Source organism: Saccostrea echinata, unplaced genomic scaffold (assembly GCF_033153115.1).
Source record: "Saccostrea echinata isolate AGI-Se365-2 ecotype Australia unplaced genomic scaffold, CSIRO_AGI_Sech_v1 ptg000055l, whole genome shotgun sequence".
NCBI classification, from domain to species: Eukaryota; Metazoa; Mollusca; class Bivalvia; order Ostreida; family Ostreidae; genus Saccostrea; species Saccostrea echinata.
Window position 1 is genome coordinate 818,960 of NW_026889804.1, and position 11,897 is coordinate 830,856.

The window sequence follows — 11,897 nt, forward strand, 5'->3', positions numbered from 1 at the left end:
CAAGTTACTACATTTTGAAGAGTCACCTTTTACACTCATGTAGTGAGTTTTCTAAAGTGTTGAAAACGGAATTTCGCACCGTATATTACCCAGAAAATACGAAATTGTTCATAGTGTGTGTTTCCGGTCTGAACGTGATTTTTTCCACACACATTTTCATGCTGCACCATGGCGTTTACACACTTTCTCCTGATGGATTTTTTGCGCATGCGCACGAGTAACTTCCGTGAAAATGGACATCAACAGTAAAAGTAAGTTCTTAACAACATATTTTGACAATTTTTACATAGTACAAAATCCGAATTAACTGTTTTTGACATGTTTTATTATTATTTAGTCGCTTAAAGACCAGAGTACTGATAAAAAAAATTATAACATGATTTTAACAGATTGTTTTGTTAGAAATGACATTCAGTTAAGGATGTGAATAAAGTTGCACTTCTTCTAAGGATATTTTCTCTATTAATTGAAATAATTAACTTTAAAATAACGTACCGTGTTTAATGAAATTTTTATTTTAAACTTTAAAATCAGTTTTATATGTTACATAACATTTATTAATATTGACTGAATTTCCTCGAAACTCCGACATTTTAAAGTAGTTTGTCAAAGACAATGCGATTGCAAACAGATAAATTAACAAATTATAGGCCCTAAGTTTGTCTTTTGTGCACTTAACATTAGGGTATTGAAAAAAGTCATTGTGAGTTACTGGTTGTAAAAGTAGAATGATGGATAATCCGAATTTCCTGATCAAGAATGATAAAAGTGGACTTACCTTTTCTTAAAAAAAAAATGTTTAGTAAATAAATATATGTAAATATTTTAGTTAAAAACAAGTGAATTTGTTTTAGTGTTCTTTTATCCGTTTGTTTGGGTTTTTTTTAGTGTTTTTTTATCTGTTTTAAAAAATTCATTTTAAATAATGTTGCCTTATCTAATGAGATTATTTCATCATCTCTAATGAAATTATTTCATCATATAATCTCACATTTTATATACCAGTAATTTGACTTTACCAGAACTTCCTGAAAGTTAAGTTTATTTGAAAGAATGAGTTTGATACACTTGCAAAATATTCAAGAGAAAAAATAAAATTCTTTCATATTTGCTTAATATTAAAGAACAAGTAATTAAAATAATTGTTTGCTTGTTTACCATCCCTTTGAAAATTTTTCTCTCGTACTGAGATGCCACCACTTGCCGGTGGAGGGCCAAAAATTTAGACCTGTGCACCCATAAGCAATTATGGATCTTTTTCATGCCAGCACATACTATGAAACAGAAGCTCGGTATATACTGTCATCCAAAGGACCTGTCCCCATGTCCCGCAATGAGATTCGAATCTGCAATGTAAGCTGCGACTCCAGAGCAAATGCTATAACCACTGCGCATAGTATTAGTAATTAAAAAAGATAAATGTGAGTTAAATGGAAAGAATTTTCAAGCTTTCTTTATGCAAAAGGACGGGAGCAAAATAAATCAACATTTTTAGACTAACATTTTGGTTGGCTTTCAGTTTTCAGATTATTTCTGCTGCTGTAGGGTCAGTGCTGAGTTCTAGTAACTGAGATTCTTTAAATGTGGTCATATTTACATGTAAAATCTGTTGAATCAATTTCATTTTTATTTATTAATTTTTTTCCTTATCTATTTATTCATTTTGCCATTCAATTGAATAGTTTTAATTTTATGACCAATAATGTGTTTTTCTATTTTTAACCTAATTCTTACCAATTAATTTTTCATTTGAACTGCCACCAGACAGGTTGTAACACTCCAATTTTACACTGTTGTAAAAACTGGGCAAACTTGACTTAAACATGAGGTCTATTTGTTAAAATCTGTTAACCTTTACATGATTTAATATATCAATAACTACCGTAATGGTTGAGATTCAGTATCTCAAACACTGCTATCTAGAATACCATGGATATGTCGGAGTGATTTTGTGGTCCAACCATATATTATTTAAGTATATTATACTTTCATGTAACTTAGTTGAATCTGATTCGTCGAGAAACATTTGTTAAAAAACACTATTACCCACTGAATGATAAAGTCATGCCCTCCGGCATAGCAACAGTCAACAATGCTTGATGACGGGTGATATTCCAAAAATAGTGACTGCGCAGAATTTATGCGCGCAAGGTTCACTTTTATATGTATTCGCATAAAACATTCAGCATAATATAATAAATATTGCATGTAGTTGAGTGTATCATTGAAAATTTTCACCCCAAGAAAACCACTGTCAACCGAGGCACAGCCCTCGATATCCTGAATCCTTGGGAATCTTGAAGTTCTTTCTCAGTAATATAAAGTTTGAGATTGTATTATATAAATACTAAGTTGAGTGTAGTTGAGTGAATCTGCCACTGTTAATGTACCTGAAAGTGATCATATAGTCTGATAATTAGTATGGGTTAGGAATTAACAAGACATATAGTATAGATTGAAATAGTAATACCTGCTTGACTGGGTTAGCAAAATAACAATGAAACTCCAAAAATATTAAATACAGTCAAACCTTGATATCTGAGGATTCAAGATATCCAGGGCAAAATACCCAAAGAATAAGGGTTTGGGACTTCAAAATCCCTTCAACATATCCATGATATTCAATATATCAGTGTCGTGGATACTGAAGTTCAACTTAAGTAATTATTGCTTGAAAACTTTATATGTTTATATACATATACACTATGCATATATGCATATGCACTATATGTTTGCACTATATATATACACAAACTAATTCTCATTAATTAGGAAACAGCAATATGTTGTTATACAGATATCATGATTTATCGAGTTTGGTGATGCATTGAATTCGCACATTTTAGGGTAAATACAATGTACAGAGCTACAGTTTATTAGACTTTTTAATAAGATTTCTTGTCGCCTGCATGACGCAGTGGTTAGGGTGTCTGCTCTAGAGTCGCGGAGAAAGGAGTTGATCCTTACGTTGCAGGTTCGAATCCCACTGCGGGTCGTGGACACCGGTCTTCGGATGAGACTGTATAAACCGAGTCGTGGAGACCGTGGTCATAAAATTAAAACTATTCAATTGAATGGCAAAATGAAAAAATAGTTAAGGGAAAAAATTAATAAATAAAAATGAAATTGATTCAACAGATTTTACATGTAAATATGACCACATTTAAAGAATCTCAGTTACTAGAACTCAGCACTGACCCTACAGCAGCAGAAATAATCTGAAAACTGAAAGCCAACCAAAATGTTAGTCTAAAAATGTTGATTTATTTTGCTCCCGTCCTTTTGCATAAAGAAAGCTTGAAAATTCTTTCCATTTAACTCACATTTATCTTTTTTAATTACTAATACTATGCGCAGTGGTTATAGCATTTGCTCTGGAGTCGCAGCTTACATTGCAGATTCGAATCTCATTGCGGGACATGGGGACAGGTCCTTTGGATGACAGTATATACCGAGCTTCTGTTTCATAGTATGTGCTGGCATGAAAAAGATCCATAATTGCTTATGGGTGCACAGGTCTAAATTTTTGGCCCTCCACCGGCAAGTGGTGGCATCTCAGTACGAGAGAAAAATTTTCAAAGGGATGGTAAACAAGCAAACAATTATTTTAATTACTTGTTCTTTAATATTAAGCAAATATGAAAGAATTTTATTTTTTCTCTTGAATATTTTGCAAGTGTATCAAACTCATTCTTTCAAATAAACTTAACTTTCAGGAAGTTCTGGTAAAGTCAAATTACTGGTATATAAAATGTGAGATTATATGATGAAATAATTTCATTAGAGATGATGAAATAATCTCATTAGATAAGGCAACATTATTTAAAATGAATTTTTTAAAACAGATAAAAAACACTAAAAAAAACCCAAACAAACGGATAAAAGAACACTAAAACAAATTCACTTGTTTTTAACTAAAATATTTACATATATTTATTTACTAAACATTTTTTTTTTAAGAAAAGGTAAGTCCACTTTTATCATTCTTGATCAGGAAATTCGGATTATCCATCATTCTACTTTTACAACCAGTAACTCACAATGACTTTTTTCAATACCCTAATGTTAAGTGCACAAAAGACAAACTTAGGGCCTATAATTTGTTAATTTATCTGTTTGCAATCGCATTGTCTTTGACAAACTACTTTAAAATGTCGGAGTTTCGAGGAAATTCAGTCAATATTAATAAATGTTATGTAACATATAAAACTGATTTTAAAGTTTAAAATAAAAATTTCATTAAACACGGTACGTTATTTTAAAGTTAATTATTTCAATTAATAGAGAAAATATCCTTAGAAGAAGTGCAACTTTATTCACATCCTTAACTGAATGTCATTTCTAACAAAACAATCTGTTAAAATCATGTTATAATTTTTTTTATCAATACTCTGGTCTTTAAGCGACTAAATAATAATAAAACATGTCAAAAACAGTTAATTCGGATTTTGTACTATGTAAAAATTGTCAAAATATGTTGTTAAGAACTTACTTTTACTGTTGATGTCCATTTTCACGGAAGTTACTCGTGCCCTTTTTCTTTGATATCATATAACAGATCTTGTAATTCTACACAATTTCTGTTCAATATGTTTTAACAAAATACTCATAGTTAAAAAGTTATCGTAAGAAATGTCTCTAAAATTCACTCATGATTCGTGTCCTAAATTTCGACCTCTACCGAGCTTCCATACTAGGTACTTCCGGAAAATATCTAAACCGAGGTGCACAATGGCAATATGTCCTCTATCATCGCTGAAAATTTCAGCACTCTAGCTTAAGCCGTTTTGAGTTCCATCGCAGACAAGGAGGTCCTCTGAATTTTGATAAAAGGGCGATAACTTCCGACCGGAAGTTATTTTCTAGAAACGGAATTGCCGGAGTTAACTTCAGATAAAAAGGTGTTAATGCTGAAAATTTGAATAAAATCGATCGAACCATCTCCAAGAAATCTTCTGCACAAAATTTGTAAAGAAAAAAAAAGAAGAAGAAGAATAAAAAAAGTGAAAAAGAAACAATAGAATAATAGAAGGGTCTTCCGCTGAAGACGGAAGACCCTAATAAAAGTGAAAAAGAAACCTAAGAATAATAGAAGGGTCTTCCGCTGAAGACAGAAGACCCTAATAAAGGTAAAAAAGAAACCTAAGAATAATAGAAGGGTCTTCCGCTGAAGACGGAAGACCCTAATAAAAGTGAAAAAGAAACAATACAATAATAGAAGGGTCTTCCGTTGGAGACGAAAGACCCTAATAAAAGTGAAAAAGAAACAATACAATAATAGAAGGGTCTTCCGTTGGAGACGAAAGACCCTAATAATAAGAAGAAGAAGCTTGAAAAAGAAACATAAGAATAATAGAAGGGTCTTCCGCTGAAAACGGAAGACCCTAATAACTAGATGCGATCTTGTTGCAAGCAACGAGTGGGTCTTCCGTCCAATTTTCGATAAGATGAGATAAGAATTTGACTGAGATTTTCGTTTAAAATAGGTATATAAATAAATTGTTGAGACAAACAATTTTCCTTCAGTAATGTGTACCAAAATATTGATCATTAAAAAGTTATAGATTAAACACTTCCGGCCCGTCTTGGCCCCTTATATGAGTGGTCAGCCCCTTTCTCTTGATATCATCTTAAAGCTCTCATGATTTTGAACACTTTTTATTCAACAAAACTATTGAGAAATTCTTTTTCGTTTCCAAGATATATGCAAAAGATATATTAAGGGGCGGCCTTAAATGTGGACGTCTAGCAAAAATTGAATGATTGCATATTTTTAAGAATATTATTTTGAACGTCTTTTGTTAAAATATTGGTTATCAAAATATTCTTCCTTTTCAAGATTTATTGCGCCAAAGATTATACAATCTGATCCCGAATTACCCCTTATTGCATAAGATATGATGTAAACACCATGTTATATAGTTAAAGAGTGTGAAGATGAACTATTTCGCTTCAGTAACACATTACAAAATATTGATCATTAAATAGTTATTAATTAAAGACTTTGGCCCCTCTCGGCCCCTATTTTGAGGTGCCAGCCCCTTTTTCTTCATACCACTTAAAAGCCCTTATGATTTTGAACAATTTTTCTTCAACAACTAGTCAGAAATTCTTTTTCGTTTTTGAGATATATGCAAAAGATATACTTAGGGGCCAGCCCTTCAACTCCTTAATGGGGACCTTTAGCAAAAATCGAAAGGTAACATATTGATCAGATCATTATTTTGAACATCTTTTATTCAATATTGCTTATCAAAACATTTCCCACTTTCGAGATATAAAGTGCCAAAGATTTGGCATTCTGGCCCCTTATGGCCCTTAATTATGTAACATGTGATGTGAATATCATAATATATAGTTGGAAATTGTCCAGTTAAACATTTTTGCTTCAGTAATGAATCGCAAAATATTGATCGTTAAAGAGTTATTGATTAAAGACGTTTGGCCCCTCTGGCCCCTATTTTGTTTGGCCAGCCCCTTTTTCTTCATACCTCTTCAAAGCTCTTATGATTTTGAACACTTTTTGTTCAACAACTATTCAGAAATTCTTTTTCGCTTCCGAGATATATGCAAAAGATATATTAAGGGGCCAGCCCTTCAACTCCTCAATGGGGATATTTAACAAAAATTAAAAGGTTGCATATTGTTCAGAGCATTATTTTGATCATCTTTTGTTCAATATTTCTTATCAAAATATTTCCCATCTTCGAGATATAAAGCATCAAAGATTTAGCATTCTGGCCCCTTATGGCCCCTAATTATGTAACATGTGATGTGAATATCATAATATATAGTTGGAAATTGTCAAGATAAACATTTTTGCTTCAGTAATGAATCGCAAAATATTGATCGTTAAAGAGTTATTGATTAAAGAATTTCGGCCCCTCTCAGCTCCTATTTTGAGGGGCCAGCCCCTTTTTCTTCATACCACTTTAAAGCTTTAATGATTTTGAACACGTTTTGTTCAACAACGATTCAGAAATTCTTTTTCGTTTCCGAGCTATATGCAAAAGATATATTTAGGGGCCAGCCCTTTAGCTCCTTAATGGGGACGTGTAGCAAAAAATCGAAAGGTTAAATCTTGTTTAAAACATAATTTTGAACATCTTTTATTCAATATTGCTTATCAAAATATTTCTCACTTTCGAGATATAAAGTGCCAAAGATTTGGCATTCTGGCCCCTTATGGCCCCTAATTATGTAACATATGACATAAATATTATAATATATAGTTGTAAATTGTTAAGATGAACATTTCTGTTTCAGTAATGTATAATAAAATATTGATCGTTAAAGAGTTATTGATTTAATACTTTTGGCCCCTCTCGGCCCCAAATATGACGAGTCAGCCCTTTTTTCTTGATAACATATTAAAGATCTTGTCATTCTGCACAAATATTGTTCAGTATGCTTTTACAAAATAATTATACTTTAAAAGATATGACACAAAATGTCTCAAAAATTCGCTCATGATTCGTGTCCTAAATTTCGACCCCTTCCGAGCTTCCATACTAGGCACTTCCGGAAAATATCCAAACCCAGGTGCAAAATGGCAACATGTCCTTTATCATCACTGAAAATTTCAGCGCTCTAGCTAAAGCCGTTTTTGAGTTCCATCGCAGACAAGGAGGTCCTCTGAATTTTAATAAAAGGGCGATAACTCGACCGGAAGTAAATATCCCTTAACAGACTTGCCGGAATTAACTTCAGATGTCAACGCATCTACCTTGAAAATTTGAATAAAATCGAGCCAGGCATCTCCGAGAAATCCTCTGCACAAATTTTGTAAGGAGAAAAAAGAATAATAATAACTAGAAGAGATCTCGTTGCGAGCAACGAGTAGGTCTTCCGTCCGATTTTTCGATAAGATGAGATATGATTTTGACTATATTCTTTGTTAAAAGATAATAATATATAGACTTCCCTAATTAGATTTCATTCTTTTGATTTATATAACATTATCAAAGAGCTATAGATGACATGCTTTTGGCCCCTCTGAGCCCCTAGTTTGAGGGGTCAGCCCCTTTTTTCTTGATATCAATTGAAAGATCTTGTGATTTTGAAAACGTTTTGTTCAAGAAATATTCAGATTTCCTTTCGTTGTGGAGATATACTTAATGGAAATATTTAGGGGCCACCCCTCCAAGTCCTTAATGGGGCCCGTTTGACAAAAATTGAAAGAGTGCATATTGTTTAGAACATTATTCTGACCATCTTTTGTTCAGTATTGCTTATCAAAATATTCTCCCTTTTCAAGATATAAAGCGTCACAGATTTAGCATTCTGGCCCCTTGTGACCCCTTATTACGTAACATATGATCAAAATCTTATCATATATTGTTGTAAATCATTAAGATAAACATCTTTGCTTCAGTAATGTATTACAAATTATTGATCGTTAAAGAGTAATAGATGAAAGACATTTGGCCCCTCTTAGCCCCTAATTTGAGGGGTCAGCCCTTTTTTCTTGACATCAAATGAAAGGTCTTGTAATTCTGAAGACTTTTTGTTCAACAACTATTCAGAGATTTCTTTTCGTTGTGGAGATATGCTGAATGGAAATATTTAGGGGCCACCCCTCCAGGTCCTTAATGGGGCCGTTTGACAAAAATTGAAAGGATGCATATTGTTAAGAATATTATTCTGACCATCTTTTGTTCAGTATTGCTTATCCAAATATTCTCCCTTTTCGAGATATAAAGCGTCAAAAATTAAGCATTCTGGCCCCTTGTGACCCCTTATTACGTAAGATATGATCAAAATCTTATCATATATTGTTGTAAATTATTAAGATAAACATATTTGCTTCAATAATGTATTACAAATTATTGACCGTTAATGAGTTAAAGAAGAAAGACTTATGGCCCCTCTCAGCCCCTAATTTGAATGGTCAGCCCCTTTTTCTTGATATCATATGAAAGAAAAGGTGTAAAATTTTGTGAGATGTTTCTGAGACATTTTTTGAGCCCTACCGAGCTTTGGCGCCTTTTGCGCTAGAGAAATTTGGACACCTGCCTGCAATTTCACAAACTTTCCCTACCTTCACTGAAAATCTTGAATCAATATCTTAAGTCGTTTCGGAGGAATTTCCAGGACAAGCCGACCCTCTGAAAATCAGAAAATCCCAAATATCTCAAGATGGAAAGTGACGTCATCAACGAAAAAAATTTCCAATAAAGTTCAGATCAATACCTATCAGATCTGAAAGTTTCATGAAAATCGGCCGAGAGGTTTCAGAGAACTTGCGTGCACGAAATCGGTAAGAATAATAATAATAATATTAATAGGGAAAAAGAAACCGAACGAAAACAATAAGGTCTTCCGTTGGAGACGGAAGATATTAATAAAGGTGAAAAAGAAACCTAAGAATAATAGAAGGGTCTTCCGCTGAAGACGAAAGACCCTAATAAAAGTGAAAAAGAAACATAAGAATAATAGAAGGGTCTTCCGCTGAAGACGGAAGACCCTAATAAGAAGAAGCTTGAAAAAGAAACATAAGAATAATAGAAGGGTCTTCCGTTGAAGACGAAAGACCCTAATAATAATAGAAAACAGACGGAAAACAATAAGGTCTTCCGAAGGAAGTCGAAAGACCTTAATAATAATAATAAGAAACAGTAGAATCACTATAAGGTCTTCCATGAAGACGGCAGACCTTAATAATAACTAGATGAGATCTCGTTGCGAGTAACGAGTGGGTCTTCCATCCGATTTTTGATTAGATGAGATAAGAATTTGACTGAGATTTTCGAATATAATGATATAAATAAATTGTTAAGACGAACAATTTTGCTTTAATAATATTTAACAAAATATTGATCATTAAAGGGTTATAGATTAAAGACTTTCGGTTCTTCTTGGCCCCTAATGTGAGAGGTCAGCCTCTCTTTCTTGATATCATCTTAAAGCTCTCATGATTTTGAACCCTTTTTGTTCAACAACTATTCAGAAATTCTTTTTTGTTTTCGGGATATATGCAAAAGAAATATTAAGGGCCGCCCCTTCAAGTCCTGAATGGGGACGTCTAGCAAAAATTCAAAGAGTGCATATTGTTCAGAATATTATTTTGAACTTCTTTTGTTCAATACTATTTATCAAAATATTCTTCCTTTTCGAGACATATTGCGCCAAAGATTATGCAATCTCGACCCCTAAAGACCCCTTATTGCGTAATATATGATATCAACATCATGTTATTTAGATAAAGTGTGTGAAGAAGAACTATTTCGCCTCAGTAATGTGTAACAAAATATTGATCATCAAAGAGTTATTAATTGTATACTTTCGGCCCCTCTCGGCCCCTTATTTAAGAGGTCAGACCCTTTTCCTTGATATCACCTTAAAGCTCTCATGATCTTTTACACTTTTTGTTCAAAAACTAGTCAGAAATACTTTTTCGTTTCTGAGATATTCGCGGCCCTTCAACTCCTTAATGGGGACGTTTAGCAAAAAATGATAGGTTGCATCCTGTTTAGAACATTATTTTGGACATCTTTTGTTCAATATTGCTTATCAAAATATTTCCCACTTTTGAGATACAAAGCGTCAAAGATTTAGCATTCTGGCCCCTTATGGCCCCTAATTATGTAACAAATGATGTGAATATCATAATATATAGTTGTTAATATATGAGATAAACATTTTTGCTTCAGTAATACATTACAAAATATTGATCGTTAAAGAGTTATTGATTGAAGAATTTCTGCCCTTCTCAGCCCTAATTTGAGGGTCCAGCCCCTTTTTCTTCATATCACTTTGAGATAAACATTTTTGCTTCAATAATTTATAACAATATATTGATCATTAAAGAATTATAGATGAAAGACTTTTGGCCCTTCTGAGCCCCTAATATGAGGAGTCAGCCCCCCCCCCCTTTTCTTGATATCAAATGAAAGATCTTGTGATTTTGAAGATTTTTTGTTCAACAACTATTCAGAAATTTCCTTTCGTTTAAGAGATATATAGAATAACAGTATTTAGGTGCCAGCCCTCCAAGTCCTTAATGGGGATATCTTGCAAAAATTTAAAGGGTGTATATTGTTTAGAACATTATTCTGAACAACTTTTGTTTAATATTGCTTATAAAAATATTTCCTCTTTTCGAGATATAAAGTGTCAAAGATTTTGCATTCTTGTCCCTTATGACCCCTTATTACGTAACATATGATCCAAATTTTATAATATATAACTACAGAATGTTAAGATAAACATTTTTGCTTCAATAATTTATAACAAATTATTCATCATTAAAAAGTTATAGATGAAAAACTTTTGGCCCTTCTGAGCCCCTAATTTGAGGGGTCAGCCCCTTTTTCTTTATATCAAATAAAAGGTCTTGTGATTTTGAAGACTTTTTGTTCAATATGTTTTAACAAAATACTTCTATTTAAAATGTTATTATCAGAAATGTCTCTAAAATTCACTCATAAATCACGTCCTAAATTTTGACCCCTACTGAGCTTCCATACTTTGCACTTGCGGAAAATATGTAAACCAAGGTGCACATCTAGAACATGTCCTCTATCACCACTGAAAGTTTCAACACTCTAGCATTTGTCTTTCCTGAGTTTTTGTGCAGACACAAGGTCTATCTAAAAATCGATCAAAGGGCTATAACTTCTGACCGGAAGTGATTTTTCAAAAACTGACAGGGCGTTATAAACTTCAGATAGCAACGCATTAACCCTAAAAAAAAATTGAAGCAAATCGATCGAGCGATATCCGAGAATTCTTCTGCACAAAATCGGTAAGGAAAAAAAAAAAAAGAATAATAACAATAACTAGAGCAAAGCTCGTTGCAAAGCAACGGGTAGGTCTTCCGTCCGATTAACGATGTTGACTGTGAAAAATTTACTCAAAAAAAAAAAGAAAAAAGAAGGAAGAACAAGTATAATTGA